At 38.3% G+C, this 12,206-nt stretch overlaps 1 non-coding gene across 1 annotated transcript; it reads left to right on the forward strand.

The window, feature by feature from the left end:
• The first annotated feature begins 10,865 nt into the window (after positions 1-10,865).
• LOC130937447 (small nucleolar RNA R71) lies at positions 10,866-10,969 on the forward strand. The gene has a single exon (XR_009068667.1). It is a non-coding gene; the product is annotated as a small nucleolar RNA R71 (small nucleolar RNA).
• The last annotated feature ends 1,237 nt before the right edge of the window (positions 10,970-12,206 follow it).

Raw genomic sequence — 12,206 nt, forward strand, 5'->3', positions numbered from 1 at the left:
GAATGTAATAAGAAAGTAGAGATTCAAGAGGAGCACAGCATCTCCACACGCCTATCTGAAATTCCCACTATTGATTTACATAAGTATTTCTATCCTATTTTATTTTCTGTTTATTATTTATTTTCGAACTTATCATAAACCATTTAATCTGCCTAACTGAGATTTACAAGGTGACCATAGCTTGCTTCATACCAACAATCTCTGTGGGATCGACCCTTACTCACGTAAGGTATTATGTGGATGACCCAGTACACTTGCTGGTTAAGTTGAACGGAGTTGTGATCACACGTGCCATTACCAGGGATTATTAAGATCCCAATTCATCACACCATGATCTCTCTGGGGTATTTTGGATAGAGCCAGTAAATAAATCTCATGCAAATACAAAGAGAATGAATCACAATTTCGTCCACCAAGTTTTTGGCGCCGTTGCCCGGGATTGTTCGAGTTTGGACAACTGACGGTTCATCTTGTTGCTCAGATTAGGTAATTTTCTTTTCAAAAATCTTTTTCAAAATTTTTCTTTTATTTTTCGTTTTTCCAAACTTTATTTTCGAAAAAATTAATAAAAATCCATAAAAAAAATCATAAAATCATAAAAATAAAAAAATATTTTAAGTTTCTTGTTTGAGTCTTGAGTCAATTTTTATGTTTGGTGTCAATTGCATGCTTCAAAAATTTTTTCTTGTATTTTTCGAAAATTCCATGCATTCATAGTGTTCTTCATGATCTTCAAGTTGTTCTTGACAAGTCTTATTGTTTGATCTTGATGATTTCTTGTTTTGTGTTGTTTGTTGTTTCTCATATGCATTTTTCGTTTGTTAGAGTCCATGCATTAAAAATTTCTAAGTTTGGTGTCTTGCATGTTTTCTTTGCATAAAAAATTTTTCAAAAATATGTTCTTGATGTTCATCATGATCTTCAAAGTGTTCTTGGTGTTCATCTTGACATTCATAGTGTTCTTGCATGCATCATGTGTTTTGATCCAAAATTTTTATGTTTTGGGTCATAATTGTGTTTTTGTCTCTCATAATTAAAAAATTCAAAAATAAAAAAAAATATCTTTTCCTTTTTTCTCTCCAAATTTTTGAATTTTTGGGTTGACTTGGTCAAAAATTTTTAAAATTAGTTACTTCTTACAAGTCAAGTCAAAATTTCAATTTTAAAAATCTTATCTTTTTAAAATCTTTTTCAAAAATCATATCTTTTTCATTTTTATTATTTTCAAAAAATTCCAAAAATCTTTTTTCAAAATATTTTCAAAATCTTTTTCTTATCTTTACATCATATTTTCGAAAATTAGCTAACAAGTAATGTGATTGATTCAAAAAAATTTTGTTACTTTCTTGTTAAGAAAGGTTCAATCTTTAAAATCTAGAATCCTATCTTTTTAAGTTTCTTGTTAGTTAAGTAATTAATTTCAATTTTAAAATTAAATCTTTTTCAATCATATCTTTTTATCTTATCTATTTATCTTATCTTTTTTTTCAAAATCTTATCTTTTTCAAAAGTTGATTTCAAAATATCTTATCTAACTTCTTATCTTCTTATCTTTTCAAATTTGATTTTAATATCTTTTTCAACTAACTAATTAACTTTTTGTTTGTTTCTTATCTTTTTCAAAACCACCTAACTACTCTTTACTCTCTAATTTTCGAAAATATCTCACCCCTTTTTCAAAAATTCTTTTTAATTAACTAATTGTTTCATGTTTTAATTTTAAATTCTATTTTATCTTTTATTTTCGAAAACTACTAACCCCTTTTTAAAAATTATTTTCGAATTCTCTTCCTCTTCTCTTCTTCTATTTAATTAATTATTTACTAACACTCCTCTTCACCTCTCTCCATCTAAATATCCGAACCCACTCTTCTTCATTCTTCTCCCCTTTCTTCTTCTACTAACATAAAGGAATCTCTATACTGTGACATAGAGGATTCCTCTTTCTTTTCTTGTTTTCTTCTCTTTCATATGAGTAGGAACAAGGAAAAAGACACTCTTGTTGAAGCTGATCCAGAACCTGAAAGGACTCTGAAGAGGAAACTAAGTGAAGCTAAATTACAACAATCCAGAAGCAACCTTTCAGAAATTTTCGAACAAGAGAAGGAGATGGCAGCCGAACCCAGTAATAATAATGCAAGGAGGATGCTTGGTGATTTTACTAAGCCCACATCCAAATTTGATGGAAGAAGCATCTCCATTCCTGCCATAGGAACAAACAACTTTGAGCTGAAACCTCAGCTAGTTGCTTTAATGCAACAGAACTGCAAGTTTTATGGACTTCCATCTGAAGATCCTTACCAGTTTTTAAATGAGTTCTTGCAGATTTGTGAGACTGTTAAGATGAATGGAGTAGATCCTGAAGTCTACAGGCTCATGCTTTTCCCTTTTGCTGTAAGAGACAGAGCTAGAATATGGTTGGATTCACAACCTAAGGATAGCCTGGACTCCTGGGAGAAGCTGGTCACGGCCTTCTTGGATAAATTCTTTCCTCCTCAAAAGCTGAGCAAGCTAAGAGTGGATGTTCAAACCTTCAAACAAAAAGATGGTGAATCCCTCTATGAAGCTTGGGAAAGATACAAGCAGCTGACCAAAAGGTGTCCATCTGACATGTTTTCAGAATGGACCATATTAGATATATTCTATTATGGTCTATCTGAATTTTAGAAAATGTCATTGGATCATTCTGCAGGTGGATCAATTCACCTAAAGAAAATGCCTGCAGAAGCTCAAGAACTAATTGACATGGTTGCAAATAACCAATTCATGTACACTTCTGAGAGGAATGCTGTGAATAATGGGATACCTCAGAAAAAAGGAGTTCTTGAGATTGATGCTCTGAATGCCATATTGGCTCAGAACAAAGTGTTGACTCAGCAAGTCAACATGATCTCTCAAAGTCTGAATGGATGGCAAAATGCATCCAACAGTACTAAAGAGGCAGCTTCTGAAGAAGCTTATGATCCTGAGAACCCTGCAATAGCAGAGGTCAATTACATGGGTGAACCTTATGGAAACACCTATAATTCATCATGGAGAAATCATCCAAATTTCTCATGGAAGGATCAACAAAAGCCTCAACAAGGCTTTAACAATAGTGGACGCAATAGGCTGAGCAATAGCAAGCCTTTTCCATCATCTTCTCAGTAACAGACAGAGAATTCTGAATAAAACATTTCTAATTTAGCCAATCTAGTCTCTGATCTGTCAAAGGCCACTTTCAGTTTCATGAGTGAAACAAGACCCTCCATCAGAAATTTGGAGGCACAAGTGGGTCAGCTGAGTAAGAAAGTCATTGAAACTCCTCCCAGTATTCTCCCAAGCAATACAGAAGAGAATCCAAAAGGAGAGTGCAAGGCCATTGATGTGATCAATATGGCCGAATGCACAAGGGAGGAGAAGGACAAAAATTCTAGTGAGGAAGACCTCCTGGGACATCTCTCAAGCAAGAAGGAGTTTCCTATTAAGGATCCAAAGGAATCTAAGGCTCATATAGAGACCATAGAGATTCCATTAAATCTCCTTCTGCCATTCATGAGCTCTGAAGACTATTCTTCCTCTGAGGAGGATGAAGATGTGACTGGAGAGCAAGTTGCTCAATATTTAGGAGCTATCATGAAGCTGAATGCCAAGTTATTTAGTAATGAGACTTGGGAAAGTGAACCTCCCTTGCTCATTAATGAACTAGATACCTGGTTTCAGCAAATTTTACCTCAAAAGAGACAAGATCCTGGCAAGTTCTTAATACCTTGTACCATAGGCACCATGACCTTTGAAAAAGCTCTATGTGATCTGGGGTCAGGGATAAATCTTATGCCACTCTCTGTAATGGAGAAGCTGGGGATCATTGAGGTACAACCTGCCTTGTTCTCATTACAATTGGCAGACAAGTCATTGAGACAAGCTTATGGAATAGTAGAGGACGTGTTAGTAAAGGTTGAAGGCCTTTACATCCCTGCTGATTTCATAATCTTAGACACTAGGAAGGAAGAGGATGAATGCGTCATCCTTGGAAGACCTTTCCTAGCTACAGCAGGAGCTGTGATAGATGTCAACAGAGGTGAATTAGTCCTTCAATTGAATGGGGACTACCTTGTGTTTAAGGCACATGGCCATCCCTCTGTGACAAAAGAGAGTAAGCATGAAGAGCTTCTCTCAGTTCAGAGTCAAGAAGAGCCCCCACAGTCAAACTCTAAGTTTGGTGTTGAGAGGCCACAACCAAACTCTAAGTTTGGTGTTCGGACTATACAACATTGACCCGATCACCTTGTGGCTCCATGAGAGCCCACTGTCAAGCTATTGACATTAAAGAAGCGCTTGTTGGGAGGCAACCCAATTTTATTTATCTAATTTTTATTTTATTTTATTTTATTGTTATTTTGTGTTTTATTAGGTACTTGATCATGTGGAGTCACGAAAAAAATATAAAAATTAAAAACAGAATAAAAAACAGCAGAAGAAAAATCACACCCTAGAGGAAGGACAAACTGGCGTTCAACGCCAGTAAGGAGCATCTGGCTGGTGTTCAACGCCAGAACAGAGCATGAATCTGGCGCTAAACGCCAGAAACAAGCAACAATCTGGCGTTTGAATGCCAGGAATGTGCCTTAAGAAAAGCTGGCGCTGAACGCCAGTAACAAGCATGGAACTGGCGTTCAACGCCAGAAACATGCTACATATGGGCGTTGAACGCCCAGAACATGCTTCACATGGGCGTTGAACGCCCAGAACGTGCATCACCTCGGCGTTTAAACGCCAGAATGGTATGCAAAGGCATTTTACATGCCTATTTGGTGCAGGGATGGAATTCCGTGACACCTCAGGATCTGTGGACCCCACAGGATCACCTCAGGATCTGTAAACTCCACAGGATCTCCACCTAACATATTCCCACCTTACCTCCTAATCCTATAACACTCTTCCCCATGTCACACTTTCCAACAACTTCAATCTCTGAATCTCTCCTCCCAATAAACACTCTTTCCCAAAACCCTTCACCAATCACTTCAATCTCTCTTCCCCATAAACCCCACCTACCTTCAAAATTCAAAAACTTTCCCACCCAAACCCACCCTAAAATGGCCGAACCTACCCTCTCCCCTTTCCCTATATAAACCCCCCCCCCATTCCACTTTATTTTCACACAACACAACCCCCTCTTCCATACCTTAGCCGAAACACCATCTCTCCCTCTCCACCATATTTTCTTCTTCTTCTTCTTCTCTTCTTTCTTGTCTTACTCGAGGGCGAGCAATATTTTAAGTTTGGTGTGGTAAAAGCATAAGCTTTTTTTTGTTTTTCCATTACCATCAATGGCACCTAAGGCCGGAGAATCCTCTAGAAAAGAAAAAGGGAAGACAAAAGCTTCCACCTCCGAGTCATGGGAGATGGAAAGATTCATCTCCAAAAGCCATCAAGACCACTTCTATGATGTTGTGGCAAAGAAGAAGGTGATCCCTGAGGTCCCTTTCAAGCTCAAGAAAAATGAGTATCCGAAGATCCGACATGAGATCCGAAGGAGAGGTTGGGAAGTCCTAACCAACCCCATGCAACAAGTCAGAATCTTAATGGTTCAAGAGTTCTATGCCAATGCATGGATCACTAGGAACCATGATCAAAGTATGAACCCGAGTCCAAAGAATTATCTCACAATGGTTTGGGAGAAATACTTTCAGTCCGGAAAATGTAAGGTTGGCGTTCCACTTGCCCATGATGCAAGGAGATGTACGCCCCTACACTAGAAGGGTCAACTTTAATCAAAGGTTGGACCAAGTCCTTATGGACACATGTGTGGAAGGAGCTCAATGGAAAAGAGACTCCAAAGGCAAGCCAATTCAACTAAGAAGACTGGACCTCAAGCCTGTGGCTAGAGGATGGTTGGAGTTCATTCAACGCTCCATCATTCCCACTAGCGACCGATCTGAAGTTACTGTGGATCGGGCCATCATGATTCATAGCATCATGATTGGAGAGGAAGTAGAAGTTCATGAAGTCATCTCCAATGAAATCTACAAAATAGCCGAAAAGCCCTCCACCATGGCAAGGCTAGCTTTTCCTCACCTTATTTGTCATCTATGTTACTCAGCTCGAGTTATCATAGAAGGAGACATCTTCATTGAAGAGGATAAGCCCATCACCAAGAAGAGGATGGAGCAAGCAAGAGAGACCCTCCACGGATCTCAAGAGATGCATGAGGAAGCTCATCATCAAGAAATCCCTGAGATGCCTCAAGGGATGCACTTCCCTCCCAACAACTATTGGGAACAACTCAACACTTCCTTAGAAGATTTGAGCCACAATGTGGAACAATTAAGGGTGGGACATCATGAGCACTCCATCATTCTCCATGAAATAAGAGAATATCAAAGAGCAATGAGGGAGGAGCAACAAAGGCAAGGAAGGGACATAGAAGAGCTTAAGGACATTGTTGGTCCTTCAAGAAGAAGATGCCACTAAGGTGGATTCATTCCTTGTTCTTATTTCTTCCTATTTTTCGGTTTTTATGTTATGTTTATCTATATTTTGTCTCTACTTCATGATCATTAGTATGTAGTAACCATGTCTTAAAGCTATGAATAAAATCCATTAATCCTTCACCTCTCTTAAATGAAAAATGTTTTAATTCAAAAGAACAAGAAGTACATGAATTTCGAATTTATCCTTGAATTTAGTTTAATTATATTGATATGGTGACAATACTTTTGTTTTCTGAATGAATGCTTGAACAGTGCATAATTTTTGATCTTGTTATTTATGAATGTTAAAACTATTGGCTCTTGAAAGAATGATGAACAAAGAGAAATGCTATTGACGATCTGAAAAATCATGAAATTGATTCTTGAGGCAAGAAAAAGCAGTGAATAGCAAAAGCTTGCGAAAAAAAATAGAAAGAAAAAGAAAAAGCAAGCAGAAAAAGCCAATAGCCCTTAAAATCAAAAGGCAAGGGTAAAAAGGATCCAAGGCTTTGAGCATCAATGGATAGGAGGGCCCAAGGAAATAAAATCCAGGCCTAAGCGGCTAAATCAAGTTGTCCCTAACCATGTGCTTGTGTCATGAAGGTCCAAATGAAAAGCTTGAGACTGAGTGGTTAAAGTCGTGATCCAGAGCAAGAAGAGTGTGCTTAAGAGCTCTGGACACCTCTAACTGGGGACTCTAGCAAAGCTGAGTCACAATCTGAAAAGGTTCACCCAGTTATGTGTCTGTGGCATTTATGTATCCAGTGGTAATACTGGAAAACAAAGTGCTTAGGGCCACGGCCAAGACTCATAAGAAGCTGTGTTCAATAATCAACATGCTTAGCTAGGAAAGTCAATAACACTATCCAAAATTCTAAGTTCCTAGAGAAGCCAATCATTCTAAACTTCAAAGGAAAAAGTGAGATGCCAAAACTGTTCAGAAGCACAAAGCTACAAGTCCCGCTCATCTAATTATAATTAATATTCATTGATATTCTGGAATTTATAGCACATTCTCTTCTTTTTATCCTAATTGATTTTCAGTTGCTTGGGGACAAGCAACAATTTAAGTTTGGTGTTGTGATGAGCGGATAATTTATACGCTTTTTGGCATTGTTTTTAGGTAGTTTTTAGTAAGTTCAAGCTACTTTTAGGGATGTTTTCATTAGTTTTTATGTTAAATTCACATTTCTGGACTTTACTATGAGTTTGTGTGTTTTTCTGTGATTTCAGGTAATTTCTGGCTGAAATTGAGGGACTTGAGCAAAACTCTGAAAAAGGCTGACAAAAGGACTGCTGATGCTGTTGGATTCTGACCTCCCTGCACTCGAAATGGATTTTCTGGAGCTACAGAACTCCAAATGGCGCGCTCTCAACGGCTTTGGAAAGTAGACATCCAGAGCTTTCCAGCAATATTTAATAGTCCATACTTGATTCAGGAATTGATGACGTAAAGTGGCGCTCAACACCAAGTACATGCTGCTGTCTGGAGTTAAACGCCAGAAACACGTCATAACCCAGAGTTGAACGCCAGAAACACGCTATAACTCGGCATTCAACTCCAAGAGAAGCCTCAGCTCGTGGATAGATCAAGCTCAGCCCAAGCATACACCAAGTGGGCCCCGGAAGTGGATTTATGCACCAATTACTTACTCATGTAAACCCTAGTAGCTAGTCTAGTATAAATAGGATAAGTTACTATTGTATTAGACATCTTTGGCCTCAATTTTGTTTTATTCTTCATCTTAAGAGGCTACTCATCACATTTTAGGGGGCTAGCCATTTGGCCATGCCTGAACCTTTCACTTATGTATTTTCAACGGTGGAGTTTCTACACACCATAGATTAAGGGTGTGGAGCTCTGCTGTACCTCAAGTTTCAATACAATTACTATTATTTTCTATTCAATTCTCTTTTATTCTTATTCCAAGATATACGTTGTACTTCAACCTGATGAATGTGATGATCCGTGACACTCATCATCATTTTCACCTATGAACACGCGTGACTGACAACCATTTTCGTTCTACTTTAGGCCGGGCGCATATCTCTTAGATTCCCCAACAGAATCCTCGTGGTATAAGCTAGATAGATGGCGGCATTCATGGGAATCCAGAAAGTCTAACCTTGTCTGTGGTATTCCGAGTAGGATTCCGGGGATCCGGAAAGTCTAACCTTGTCTGTGGTATTCCGAGTAGGATTCTGGTATTGAATGACTGTGATGAGCTTCAAACTCCTGAAGGCTGGGCGTTAGTGACAGACGCAAAAGAATCAAGGGATTCTATTCCAACCTGATTGAGAACCGACAGAGGATTAGCCGTGCTGTGACAAGAGCATTTGGACCATTTTCACTGAGAGGATGGGAAGTAGCCATCGACAAGGGTTATGCCTCCAGACGATTAGCCATGCAGTGACAGTGCATAGGACCATTTTCCCGAGAGGATGAAAAGTAGCCATTGACGACAGTGATCCCCTACATACAGCTTGCCAAGGAAAGGAGTAAGATGGATTGGATGAATGTAATAAGAAAGTAGAGATTCAAGAGGAGCACAGCATCTCCAAACGCCTATCTGAAATTCTCACTATTGATTTACATAAGTATTTTTATCCTATTTTATTTTCTGTTTATTATTTATTTTCGAACTTATCATAAACCATTTAATCTGCCTAACTGAAATTTACAAGGTGACCATAGCTTGCTTCATACCAACAATCTCTGTGGGATCGACCCTTACTCACGTAAGGTATTACTTGGATAACCCAATACACTTGCTGGTTAAGTTGAATGGAGTTGTGATCACATGTGCCATTACCAGGGATTATTAAGATCCCAATTCATCACACCATGATCTCTTTGGGGTATTTTTGATAGAGCCAGTAAATAAATCTCATGCAAATACAAAGAGAATGAATCACAATTTCGTCCACCAGTAGTCCCCATTCAATTGAAGGACTAATTCACCTCTGTTGACATCTATCACAGCTCCTGCTGTAGCTAGGAAAGGTCTTCCAAGGATGATGCATTCATCATCTTCCTTCCTATTGTCTAAGATTATGAAATCAGCAGGGATGTAAAGGCCTTCAACCTTTACTAACACGTCCTCTACTATTTCATAAGCTTGTCTCAATGACTTGTCTGCCAATTGTAATGAGAACAAGGCAGGTTGTACCTCAATGATCCCCAGCTTCTCCATTACAGATAGTGGCATAAGATTTATCCCTGACCCCAGATCACATAGAGCTTTTTCAAAGGTCATGGTGCCTATGGTACAAGGTATTAAGAACTTGCCAGGATCTTGTCTCTTTTGAGGTAAAATTTGCTGAAACCAGGTATCTAGTTCATTAATGAGCAAGGGAGGTTCACTTTCCCAAGTCTCATTACCAAACAACTTGGCATTCAGCTTCATGATAGCTCCTAAATATTGAGCAACTTGCTCTCCAGTCACATCTTCATCCTCCTCAGAGGAAGAATAGTCTTCAAAGCTCATGAATGGCAGAAGGAGATTTAATGGAATCTCTATGGTCTCTATATGAGCCTCAGATTCCTTTGGATCCTTAATAGGAAACTCCTTCTTGCTTGAGAGACGTCCCAGGAGGTCTTCCTCACTAGGATTTTCGTCCTTCTCCTCCCTTGTGCATTCGGCCATATTGATCACATCAATGGCCTTGCACTTTCCTTTTGGATTCTCTTCTGTTTTGCTTTGGAGAATACTGGGAGGAGTTTCAATGACTTTCTTACTCAGTTGGCCCACTTGTGCCTCTAGATTTCTGATGGAGGATCTTGTTTCACTCATGAAACTGAAAGTGGCTTTTGACAGATCAGAGACTAGATTGGCTAAATTAGAAGTGTTTTGTTCAGAATTCTCTGTCTGTTGCTGAGAAGATGATGGAAAAGGCTTGCTATTGCTCAGCCTATTGCGTCCACCATTGTTGAAGCCTTGTTGAGGCTTTTGTTGATCTTTCCATGAGAAATTTGGATGATTTCTCCATGATGAATTATAGGTGTTTCCATAAGGTTCACCCATGTAATTAACCTCTGCCATTGCAGGGTTTTCAAGATCATAAGCTTCTTCAGAAGCTGCCTCTTTAGTACTGTTGGATGCATTTTGCCATCCATTCAGACTTTGAGAGATCATGTTGACTTGCTGAGTCAACACTTTGTTCTGAGCCAATATGGTATTCAGAGCATCAATTTCAAGAACTCCCTTCCTCTGAGGTGTCCCATTATTCACGGAATTCCTCTCAGAAGTGTACATGAATTGGTTATTTGCAACCATGTCAATGAGTTCTTGAGCCTCTTCAGGCGTTTTCTTTAGGTGAATAGATCCACCTGCAGAATGGTCCAATGACATTTTCGAAAACTCAGATAGACCATAATAGAATATATCTAATATGGTCCATTCTGAAAACATGTCAGATGGACACCTTTTGGTTAACTGCTTGTATCTTTCCCAAGCTTCATAGAGGGATTCACCATCTTTTTGTTTAAAGGTCTGAACATCCACTCTAAGCTTGCTCAGCTTTTGAGGAGGAAAGAATTTATCCAAGAAAGTCGTGACCAGCTTATCCCAGGAGTTCAGGCTATCCTTAGGTTGTGAATCTAACCATATTCTAGCTTTGTCTCTTACAGCAAAAGGGAAAAGCATGAGTCTGTAGACTTCAGGATCAACTCCATTCGTCTTAATAGTCTCACAAATTTGCAAGAACTCAGTTAAAAACTGGTAAGGATCTTCAGATGGAAGGCCATAAAATTTGCAGTTCTGTTGCATTAAAGCAACTAGTTGAGGTTTAAGCTCAAAATTATTGGCTCCAATGGCAGGAATGGAGATGCTTCTTCCATCAAATTTGGACGTGGGCTTAGTAAAATCACCAAGCATCCTCCTTGCATTATCATTATTGGGTTCGGTGATGAATGGATTTTTGACGGTTTAGAATTTCACTAATGAAATCTCGTTGTAAAGTATAGTTTCTAAACCAAGCAATAATCCTTTCATACAAAAAGTTGTTTGTCACTAGTACAAACCCCTAAAATTTATAAACCGAAGTATTGGACCTCGGGTCGTTCTCCCTAGGAATTACAATGAAGTGTCTTGTTATTGGTTGTGAGTTATTTTGGGGTTTTGATATGAAGCATGAAAGATAAATGGCAAGAAAGTAAACTAACAACTATAAAACTCTTGGCAAGATATGAGAACTAGAATTCCTATCCTAGTTATCCTTCTAAATTGTGATGAGAATTGTGTATTGCTCCCACTTAGTTAACCTCTAACCATGGAGGAAAGTCAAGTGGATGAATCAATTTGATTTCTCAAGTCCTAATCAACTCCTAAAGGGAAGACTAGCTTTAGAGGCATTCAAATCAATTAGCAACTTCTAATTATCAACCAACAAAGGAATTAGATAACTTAAGAGTCACTAATTACTCTACCTAGGCCAAGAGGAACAAAACCTACACTATATCTAGAAGAGACATTTCATCAAACACATAGAGTGCAATACAAGTAAACATTATTAAATGCAAGAATTAAAACTACAAAAACAAGAGATCAACAATAGAAAAGCAAAGAAGAACAATTATTATGAATTACCTCTTATTGAGTTGAAAGAAAATGGAAGTAACAATAGTAGATCTACAACAAAGTCTAAGAACAACATAAAGGAAATTACAACAAAAGAATAGAGGAAGATTGAATGTAACAACAAGGAATTGAGAAGATAGAAGTAGAAGAAGATGAATTAAAGTGAGAGCTA

The sequence above is a fragment of the Arachis stenosperma genome, chromosome 6, assembly GCF_014773155.1.
Source record: "Arachis stenosperma cultivar V10309 chromosome 6, arast.V10309.gnm1.PFL2, whole genome shotgun sequence".
In the NCBI taxonomy this organism is placed as follows: Eukaryota; Viridiplantae; Streptophyta; class Magnoliopsida; order Fabales; family Fabaceae; genus Arachis; species Arachis stenosperma.